This window comes from Sorex fumeus, unplaced genomic scaffold (assembly GCF_029834395.1).
Source record: "Sorex fumeus unplaced genomic scaffold, SorFum_2.1 ptg000098l, whole genome shotgun sequence".
Taxonomy (NCBI): Eukaryota; Metazoa; Chordata; class Mammalia; order Eulipotyphla; family Soricidae; genus Sorex; species Sorex fumeus.
The window spans coordinates 63,024,151-63,034,318 of record NW_026606155.1 but is presented as its reverse complement, the minus strand read 5'-3'; the positions used below and the strand labels follow the sequence as shown (position 1 = coordinate 63,034,318).

Sequence of the window (10,168 nt, the reverse complement as noted above, 5' to 3'; positions counted from 1 at the left end):
ACTTTGACCGTGAGTGTGGAAAGGTTGGACTACAGCTGAATCTTACGAAGACAATGTTTATGAGAAACAGCCTTGTTCCTGACGCTCCATTCGCTCTCAACGGAACCACCATCTCCGAATGCAACAGTTATATATACTTAGGTCGAGAAATCAACATGATGAATGACCTGGCACCTGAGTTACGCAGGAGGAAGAGAGCGGCTTGGAATGCCTTCAAGAGCATTGAAGAAATAACTAAAAGGACAAAGAACCTCCAACTACGAGCACATCTCTTTGATTCCACTATTCTTCCTGCATTAACATATGCCTCAGAGACCTGGACCCTACGAAAACAGGATGAGAACACTATTCGGGTCTCTCAAAGAGGAATCGAAAGAACTATGCTTGGAATATCACGATTCACTCAAATGAGAGATAGAATCCGGAGTTCTGATCTTCGTCAACGCTCAAGAATCAGAGACGCTGTCTCATTTGCCAAGACATCAAAAATCAGATGGGCTGGACATGTAATGAGGTTTACAGACAACCGCTGGACTAGAGCCATTACTGATTGGATTCCACGAGACATCAAAAGATCACGTGGACGCCCACCTATAAGATGGTCAGACTTCTTCGTCAAGACCCTAAATGATCGGTTTGAGGCTCTACATGTTCCTAAAACGAACAGATACCATTGGGCTACGCTAGCACGCAACCGGGATGAATGGAGACGTTACTGGCACCCGCTCGAATAAATCGATGAATAACGGGGATTAAGTGATTAAGTGATTATCACTTAAGTGATTAAGTGATAATCATTCTTATAAACTCTTCACACACTCACACATTTTCTTTATTGGGTCTAGCAATTCAATAAAAATTCAATAAAAATTCAGTATTTTTCAGATGAGGAAAGCAAGATGAAGAAGGTCTGGGTTTGCTCTAAATTTTTTGCCACATAATTCCCCGAGCACTACCGGAAGTAGCCTCTAAGCACTGTCACTTGTGGCCCCAAAAATCAGGAAAAAAAAATGCTAAATGAATAGTGGACCTAAATCTGAGTTTTTCTGACTTCAAAGCCCATGTTCTTGTACAATTTCAATAGTTTCTTCGTCATTTGGTTGTTAATTGGGCACACGTGAAGGAGTCCATAGTGCTATGAATTCTCACTACTCCAGGAAGTGGCAGGTAAGTATATGAAAAGCTGATGCTGACCCAGTTTTGATTAAATTGGGAAAAAATCCAACTCCAAAGTCAATGTTGTATTGTCTGAAACGTGAATTTCTGAGATTGCATCAAGGGAAAGAAAATAAGTAGTGGGGACTTGTTCAATTAAGAAGTTTGATATAGGGCTGGGATATGCCTCAGCAACAAAGTATTTGATTCCTTGGGTTCAGCTCCCAGAATCCCAAAAAGGAAAAATAAAACACCATATTTGTTCATATTGCCATCCATGGTTCATTGATACGTAATGTTCAGTCCTTTCCCATAATACTTTCATTCTTAAAAACTGTTTAATTTGTTTTTTGGGGCTGGAGAGAAGACAAACATTAAAGCACTTGCCTTGCACTTGGCCAGCCCAGGTTTCATCCCCAGCACCACATTATGTTCCCTGAATCATTCCAGGAGTGATCCCTGAGTATAGAGTCTTTAGTAAATACTGCTTATTCAACCCTTCCCCCCAGAAAAAAAATTGTCCTTCATTACATCATTAGAGACGTAACATGAAATATGGGAACTCAGACAATCCTATCTTTTTATTTATTATTTTTGGGCCACACCTGGTGCTTAGTCTGGGTTCTGTGCTCTGGGATCACTCCTGGTGAGTACAGGGGACTACAATGGATGGTGGAGATCGAACCTGGATCAGCTGTGTGCAAGGCCAGTGCCCTACCTGCTATACTACTGCTCCAACTCTGACAATCTATCTTTCGTGGTCAGGAGTTACCCAAATGATTTGGGTAGATAAGATTACCCTTCTTTGGTGTGAACCTGAAATTCCCAACCAGCAATATACTTGAGGACCATTTGTGGCAGCGCTTCACCCATAATCATGTTTCTTGATTGACTGATACTCAAGTGTAACTAGGGCTTTCTACCTTTAATGTGAATTTTGTCTTTGATAATCTGCAATTTCAGCTTATTTTTTCTAAGCACACATTTCATTTACATTGTCTATTTTGGAGGGACAAAAGGGGCATATCTGACAGCTTGTCCCTTTGGAGACCATGCTTAGTGGTGCTCAGGGGACAATATGCAGTGCAGGGTTCAGGCCACCAGCTGCAACCTCAGCCACATGCTAGGTAGGCACCTTGCCTTTTCTATTTTCTCCTCAGCCCTCAGCATTTACATGGCTTTTAATTTTCCTTAAAGAGGGACCAACCCAGCAGCTCAGGGGCCACTGGAGCCACTACAGACAGAGTACTAGGAGTTGAATTCAGGATCTTACATAAGTTAGAAATATGTCCTTGCCATTTGAACTATCTCCTTAGATTGCTGGATTTGTTTTTCCTTTTGAAGTAATACTTGAGGGCTTGTGGCAGCACTCAGAGGATAATGCATACTGAGGATTGAACCCAAGGCTCCCACATGCAAAGCATGCACTTGAGCACTTTGAGTCATTTCTCTAACCCTGCTTTACAATTTTAAAACTTTACTGAGCATCAATTCTAAAAGTTTTCAACATTTTATTTTTGAATATTATCTCTTCTCTTCTCCTCATGACTGAGCCTGGCAAGCTACTCATGGCGTATTCGATATGCCAAATACAGTAACAATAACGGGTCTCATTCCCCTGACCCTGAAAGAGACTTCAATACGGCAGCATTGGGAAGGATGAGTAAGGAGAAGCTGCTAAAATCTTGAGACTAGGATGAATGAGACATTACTGGTGCCTGCTCGAGCAAATTGATGAATAGAACAACAGTGATACAGTGATCTCTTCTCCTATTTAGTCCTACCTATCATTATGAACTCAATTGTATCATACAGACTAGCTTTGTGGAAGCCCTAGTTGCCAGTGTATTAGAATGTGGAACTCAGGCTTTTGTAAAGGTTCTTGGGGGTTAAATGAGGTCATCAGAGTGATGAGGTCTTCATCCAATAGAATTCACATTCTTAGAAAAAGACAAAGAGATAATAGAGGTAAAGTGCTTGCCTTGCAGGCAGCTGACCACAGTTTGCTCCCTGCTACCCATGGTTCCTTGAGCACAGAGCCTGTGACCCCCACAGAACTGCCAAATGTAGCCCTTGGTCCAAAAATAGAAGGAAGAGACATCAGAATCCACACGATGTTTTTTTTTGTTTGTTTTGCTTTGTTTTGTTTTTTGCTGTTTGTTTTTTTGTAAAGATACAAAGGAAAGGCCTCATGGGGACAGGAGAAATTGCCTAAAATTCAGCCTGAGAGATACTACCAGAAGCTAATCCTGCCCATACTTTGACTCTGGACTTTTAACTCCAGAACTTCATTTTAATTTTTAAGGCACCATGATTTACAGTTATTCATACCATGTTCTAACACCAAGCCCATCACAGGGTCCATTTCCCTCCACCAGTGTTCCCAACTTCTCCTGCCCACACCCTGCCTGACACTGATTGGCACTATTTTTCCTGTTTAAGGCACTGTGATATGTAACACTATTACTAATAGGGCGTCATGCCTGACACATTCCAGTTTGACACCCTCCCTCAGAGTAACCACCTCCCTCCACCATGGTCTCATCTTCCATTTCCCTGGATCCTCTTCCATTTATTTTAGTAGTTTTTTGTTTTGTTTTGTTTTGTTTCTTTGGTTTGGATTTGGGGCCACACCTTGCTGTGCTCAGAGATTGCTTTTAGATGTGCTCAGGAGATCATCTGGGATGTCAGAAATTGGGAAATGAACCAGGGTCAGCCATGTGTAAGACAAATGCCCTATCCCTATTTCCTGTACTATTTCTTAGGCCCCTTAGTAGTGTTTTATAGTTTTATTTGCATAGGTCTTTCACCTTTTCTGTGAAGTTGATTTCTAGGTACTTCATTTCTGGGTAAAATTGTAAATTGGATTGTTTTTTAAATTTCTCACCCTTTTACTTCATTGTGCTGGAGTGATAGCACAGCGGGTAGAACATCTGCCTTGCACGCGGCCGACCCAGGTTCAATTCCTCCGCCCCTCTCGGAGAGCTCGGCAAGCTACCGAGAGTATCTTGCCCACATGGCAAAGCCTGGCAAGCTCCCTCTGACGAATTCGATATGCCAAAAACAGTAACAACAAGTCTCCCAATTTGTTGTGAGACGTTACTTGTGCCCACTTGAGCAAATCGATGAAGAATGGGAGAACAGTGCTACAGTTACTTCATTATTTGCATTGAGAAAAGCCATAGATTTGTGCATGTTTATTTTGTAGCCTGCCGCTTTACTATAAAAACTTATTGTTTCTGGGAGCTTTTTCTAGTGGAGTCCCTAGGGATTTCTAAGTATACTTCAGTATTTGTATTAGTCATAAATCTCCAAAGAAACAGTAGATAAGCTATACCTCCTTCACTATCTACCTATCATCTAAGTACCTTAAAATCTTTACGTATCTATAGCTATATTTCCTAGAGACACAGGCATTCTGGATTGCTAGAAGAGATTTATTATACACATTTGGCACATAGGACTGTGGAGGCTGAGAAGCCCCACAGTCTGCTATCTGTGAAAGTCAGTGGTATGATTCTAGTCTAGGTGTTTGCCCATAAACTGGAAGAGCCAAGGGTGTAAATGCCAGTACAAGAGCAGAAGTCCAATTTTCCAGCTCAAACATGAATGCTCAAGAAGACAAATTTTCCATCTGTTTTTTGTTTATTTTGGGACCACACTCAATTGTACTTGGGGCTTACACCTGATTTCTTTGCTCAGGGATCACTTCTGGCAGGGCTCAGGGGGGCACAGGCGGTGTCAGAGATTGAACCCAGTTTATCCGTGTGCAAGGCAAGTGCCCTATCTCTCTGTCTCTGGACGAATACTTTATTTTTAAAATATAGTCACTATAGTATGAATTATTTTTTTCATTTTATTTTTATTTCATTTCATTTTAAAATTTCATTTTATCTAATATGAATTCCGGCCTATTACCCAGATGAAGATGAATTTATGATTAGGAAATCTCAAAATGACATTTTTTCCCCACTATGCAGAAATGAGGCTGAGAATCAAAGATTACTAAGTCAGAGGAAATAAGGCTGAGAGTTCAGGGCTTAAGGTGTTTCCTTGTAGAGTTTGATGCCTGGCACTACATATTGTCCCCTAAGCACTACCAGGAACATTCCCTGAATCACCATGCCCCCAAATACCCCCAGCTGCCTCCCCCAATCTCAAAAAGACTGATAGCAGTATTACTGGTCACCTTCTACTTGTGGGGTTTGCCCCAAGGTCTTCTTTCCATTGTTATGAGACCTTTCAGAGTTCTGACTTTGCAAAAATCTTATTTTTATGTCCCACTTTACACAAGCTCTCAGTTTTGTCTTCAGTCTTTTGCTTGTAAGTCAATTAAAACAAAAACCTCTACGAGCAGCATCCGTCTGAAGCACAGTATTAACGTGGTGTAAAATGTAGATCCCAGTTTGGAAGAAAATTCAGAGACGTGAAAGAACACTAAACAATTTAAAACAGCTAAGTATTAATAATGTAACCTTAGACAAATCTTTTAGTATCTTTGGATCAAATATAAGTCCAATTTGATTCTCAATGTATTACCTGTCTAAAAGTAGTTTGAGAAACACAAAGCTCTCTAAGTGCAAGAAGGTATTCTTTTTTGTTTGTGTGTTTGAGACACACACACAATCTTGTTTTTAAACTTTTTTTGTATTTGTATTTGAAATCTCGGAGAGCCCGGCAAGCTACTGAGTGTATCTCGCCCGCATGGCAAAGCCTGGCAAGCTCCCTGTGACGTATTCTATATGCCAAAAACAGTAACAGCAAGTCTCACAATTTGTTGTGAGACGTTACTGGTGCCCGCTTGAGCAAACTGATAAACAATGGGAGGACTGTATTTGAAATATGGCACATGTACAGAAAAGCACTTAATAGATTTAGGTAGAAATTAACTATCCTACAATCTAACCATATAGCCATGACTGAGTTCCAGAACCCTGCTAGCAATCAGTTATAAGAAGTAAAACCCATATGTAGTTTATATATGGTGTAAAATACAGGACCAGAGCAAGAGTACAGTGAGTAAGGCTCCTGCTTTGCATGTGGCTGATCCAGATTCTATACCCATATACAGCTAGGAGTGATCCCAGAGCTATAGAGCTAGGAGTAAGCCCTGGGCTTTGGCCTAAAGCCCCAAAACACAGCAAAATTACACATTTCCAACATATTAATCCTAATAGACTTTCGGAGATTGAAATCTTACTCTCTAATGTATGACATGATGAAAGAAAGATTGGTATGAAGTCTAATAGTCACTGGTAATGTCATACCAATTATTTTTAATCCTAGTCACTTTATAGTGAAAATGCTTGATTATTCAAGTCTTAAGGTAAAAATAAAAGTTCCAGTGAAACTGAGGATATAGTGAATTTTAACAATGTGGTATGCTTTCTTTAAAAACTTAGTCGAGGCCTGGTGAAGTAGTACAGAAGTTAAAGCACTTGCCTTGCATATAACTGTGACAGTGGTTTGAATCTTGGCACCACAAGTGGCCCTCTGAGTACTGCCAAGTATTTTGCCCGTTCCCCTAAATAAATGAAACAAAAGCACAGTCCATACATTTTTTTTTTTTTGCTTTTTGGGTCCCACCTAAAGATTTGGGTGGGATGTTCAGGGGTTATTCCTGGCTTTGTACTCAGGAATTAACTGCTGGCGGTGCGTGGGGAATCATATAGGATGTCAGGGATCGAACCCGCATTGGCCGTGTGCTAGGCAAACATCCTACCCGCTGTGTTATTGCTCGGGCCCCAGTCCATACATTCTTAATTTCTGTGTAGTGATCTGTTTCTGTGGTGATCAGTCATCAGTCTGTTCTTGTTAAAAGAGGTATGAGAGGGCTGGAGAGACAGTATAGGAGTTAAGGTATCTGTTTTACATGTGGCTCATCCCAGTTTCATCTCTAACCTGTGGCACTACCAGGAATTATCCCTAATCACAGAGCCAGGAGTGAGCCCTATACAACACTGGGTGTGAGTCCACATCCTCCCTCAAAATAAAAAGAGGTATGAGAAAATAAAATGTATATAAAAGCATACCAGTGGAGTAGGACTTCATGCTCTTGTGTTTTGAAATTGTGTTTTAATTGTACTTAGCTCATATGGAACTAAATGTGACATATAATTTGACATGCAAACACGTGACTCACGTACCCTTTCTAGAAATGAGTAAGCATAATCAAATATTTCATTTTCTTCATTGCATTCATCACCACCTTCAATTACCTTTGTATATATTTGCTTTCTTTTTCATTGTCTCTTCTAAATGCCAAGGAAACTCTCAGCAGAGAGTAATATTCATGTTAGTACCACACCACTGGGTACTAGAGCATTTCCTTGTACATATCAAGGCCTCAAGAAATATTTGTTAAATAAAGGAATTTATATAAATTGGAAAATATATATTCAGTGCACCAGTTCAGGAGAATTTATATTCTCAACTAGATTGATGCCATTGTCTATCAGCTTCACTAAGTACCTTGCCTTACTATTAGAAGGGCTCAATCTATGTTTAATGAAGAAATATAAAGAATAAACTAGGGGGCTGAAGACATAGTACAGCAGGTAGGGAACTTGCTTGCATGTGACCTACCCAGAGTTCAATCCCTGCCATCCTTTATGGTTCCTAAACACTGCCAGGAGTAATTCCTGAGTGCAGAGCCAGGAGTAAGGAGTAAACCGTGAGCATGGCTGAGTGTGGTCCAACCTCCTCACCCACCCACCCCCATCAAAAAGACAATAAACTGAAAATCATGTACATTGGTTAGAAAGAGGAAACTTTCAGCATTAGATTTAAGCAATCATTTCTTTGGTTTTTTTGTCCATATCCTGCAGTGTTCAGTACTAACTTCTAGCTTTGTGTTCAAGAATCACTACTAGAAGTGTTTAGAAGACCATATGTTATGCGTGGGGTCAAAATTAAAGTTAAAAGTCTATTGGCAGATTCATGGAAGATGATATGATTCATTCCATAATAATGAATTAAATCTCCAGACCTAGCAGAAGTTCTTTTTTTAGTGATACTTTCTTCTTTTTACTTAAGCATATTTTTATTGCAGATAGATACGGGATAGAGAGATAGTAAAGTAGGATAAGGTGCTTACCCTGCACAGACCTAGGTTCAATCCCTGGTAGCCCATAGATCCCCAAAGCTCTGTCAGGAGTGATCTCTGGGCACAGAGCTAGGAGTAAGCCCTGACACCACTGAATGTGTTCAGAAAACAAAACAAAACAAAAGATACACATGTTATAAATTTATGGTTTCTCTTGGAAAATGGATAAACCCATGTAGTCCATATTCGGGCCAGGATATACAACTTTATGTCATTCCAGAAAATTCCCTATATCCATTTCTAGATAATTGTCATTTTCCCCTTTTCTCCCTAAGCAACTGCTATTCTTACTCTTGTAACCACTACATTCATTTTTCTTACTTTTGAACTTTGTTTAAATGAATTCATGCAGGAGGTAGTCTTTCTTGTTTGGCTTCTTTTGTGCCTGTGCCATTTATCCAGGTTGTTAAGCACATCAGCAGTGTTTCTTTTTATTGTTGAGTAGTATTCAATCATATTAGTATATAATAGCATATTCATTTTCCTGTTTGACATTTGTATTGTTGCAGTTTAAGACTATTATTAATGAAAGAGTTGTGAACTTTCTTTGAATTCTTTCTATGAATCTTTGTGAATATGTCTCTTAGTATCTCCTGGACAAATACAGAGGAGTGAAAATGGGTCGGAGAATATCTTTCTTTCTTTCTTTCTTTCTTTCTTTCTTTCTTTCTTTCTTTCTTTCTTTCTTATTTGTTTTTTAGACCACACTGGGCGGTGCTTACCCAGTGGTAATTGGGGGACCAAGTGGTGCTTTGTTTCACTCATTCCATTGAAGTATTCCTCTAACACTGAGTCAGTTTTTTGGTTTTTGTTTTTTTAGTCAGTTGTTTTAATGGAGAATAAGATAGGCACTGGGATCCTGGCTTGGTTAATTTTATTATTATCATTATATTATTATTATTATTATTTTGCTTTTTGGGTCACACCCGGTGATGCACAGGGGTTACTCCTGGCTCTGCACTCAGAAATTACTCCTGGCAGTGCTCAGGGGACCATATGCAATGCTGGGAATCAAACCCAGGTCGGCCACATACAATGCAAACGCCCTACTCACTGTGCTATCACTCCAGCCCCCGTTTTTTTTATATATATATATGAATTTTCTTCTTTTGTTTTTCTGAATTGATCTTTAATGACTTTTGTTTTTATTTGTTATGAATTTTGATTTCTTGAATAAACTTCAGTCTTCTATAAAAGGCAACTCATACCTGCCTGGCAGGGGGAGATACAATAATCACAAAGATTGTTTTCTCAGGACAAGGCCTATCCATTACACTCTGGATGTTATGATCCCTGTGATTTCCCTAAATGTGGGAAACTAGGCTGCAGAATTTGTGGTAGTGGGGGACTGATATATACTGTCTCCTAAAGAATAAGCAGGGAAAAAAGTTTAAAAAGAGTAACTCAGAAGCAGTTTGGCAATTGGAAGTGAACTTGTCTGAGACTGATTTTTTTCCTTTTGTAATTCAGAACATAATACCTAGATTTAATTCTTTTTTGTTTCCTATTGATTACTCAAGAATTTCAAATAATTTAAAAAGACCTTTCTGGTTAACACTCTATTTGGAAAGTTTTAGGGTTAAGTTAGAGTAAATCACAGAATAAAGCAGCAGCTGGATTTTGATTTTGAGAGTCCTAAGTTTGACCACATCCCTTTTGTTTTGGTGTTCACTCTACCTACCTGGGGAGAAATGGGAAATTGCTTCTCACTGACACCAGAGCTGTCAAGAGCAAACTCAATGCATAATGGAGGGCTGAGGATTGGATTTGAGATCTTAAGTTTGGAAGGGAAGCTTCTAACCACTGAAGCTATCCCTTTGGGTACAAGAGTTTGGTTCTGGTTTTGGATTTTTTTCCCCCCATTTGTTGTTGTAGGGGCCACTTCCTGTGATGCTTGGAGAGTCAACA

The 10,168-nt window shown here is 39.6% G+C and overlaps 1 non-coding gene across 1 annotated transcript; it reads left to right on the top strand.

The window, feature by feature from the left end:
- Nucleotides 1-9,464: 9,464 nt before the first annotated feature.
- LOC130042288 (U1 spliceosomal RNA) lies at nt 9,465-9,628 on the top strand. Its single transcript, XR_008795215.1, has one exon. It is a non-coding gene; the product is annotated as a U1 spliceosomal RNA (small nuclear RNA).
- The last annotated feature ends 540 nt before the right edge of the window (nt 9,629-10,168 follow it).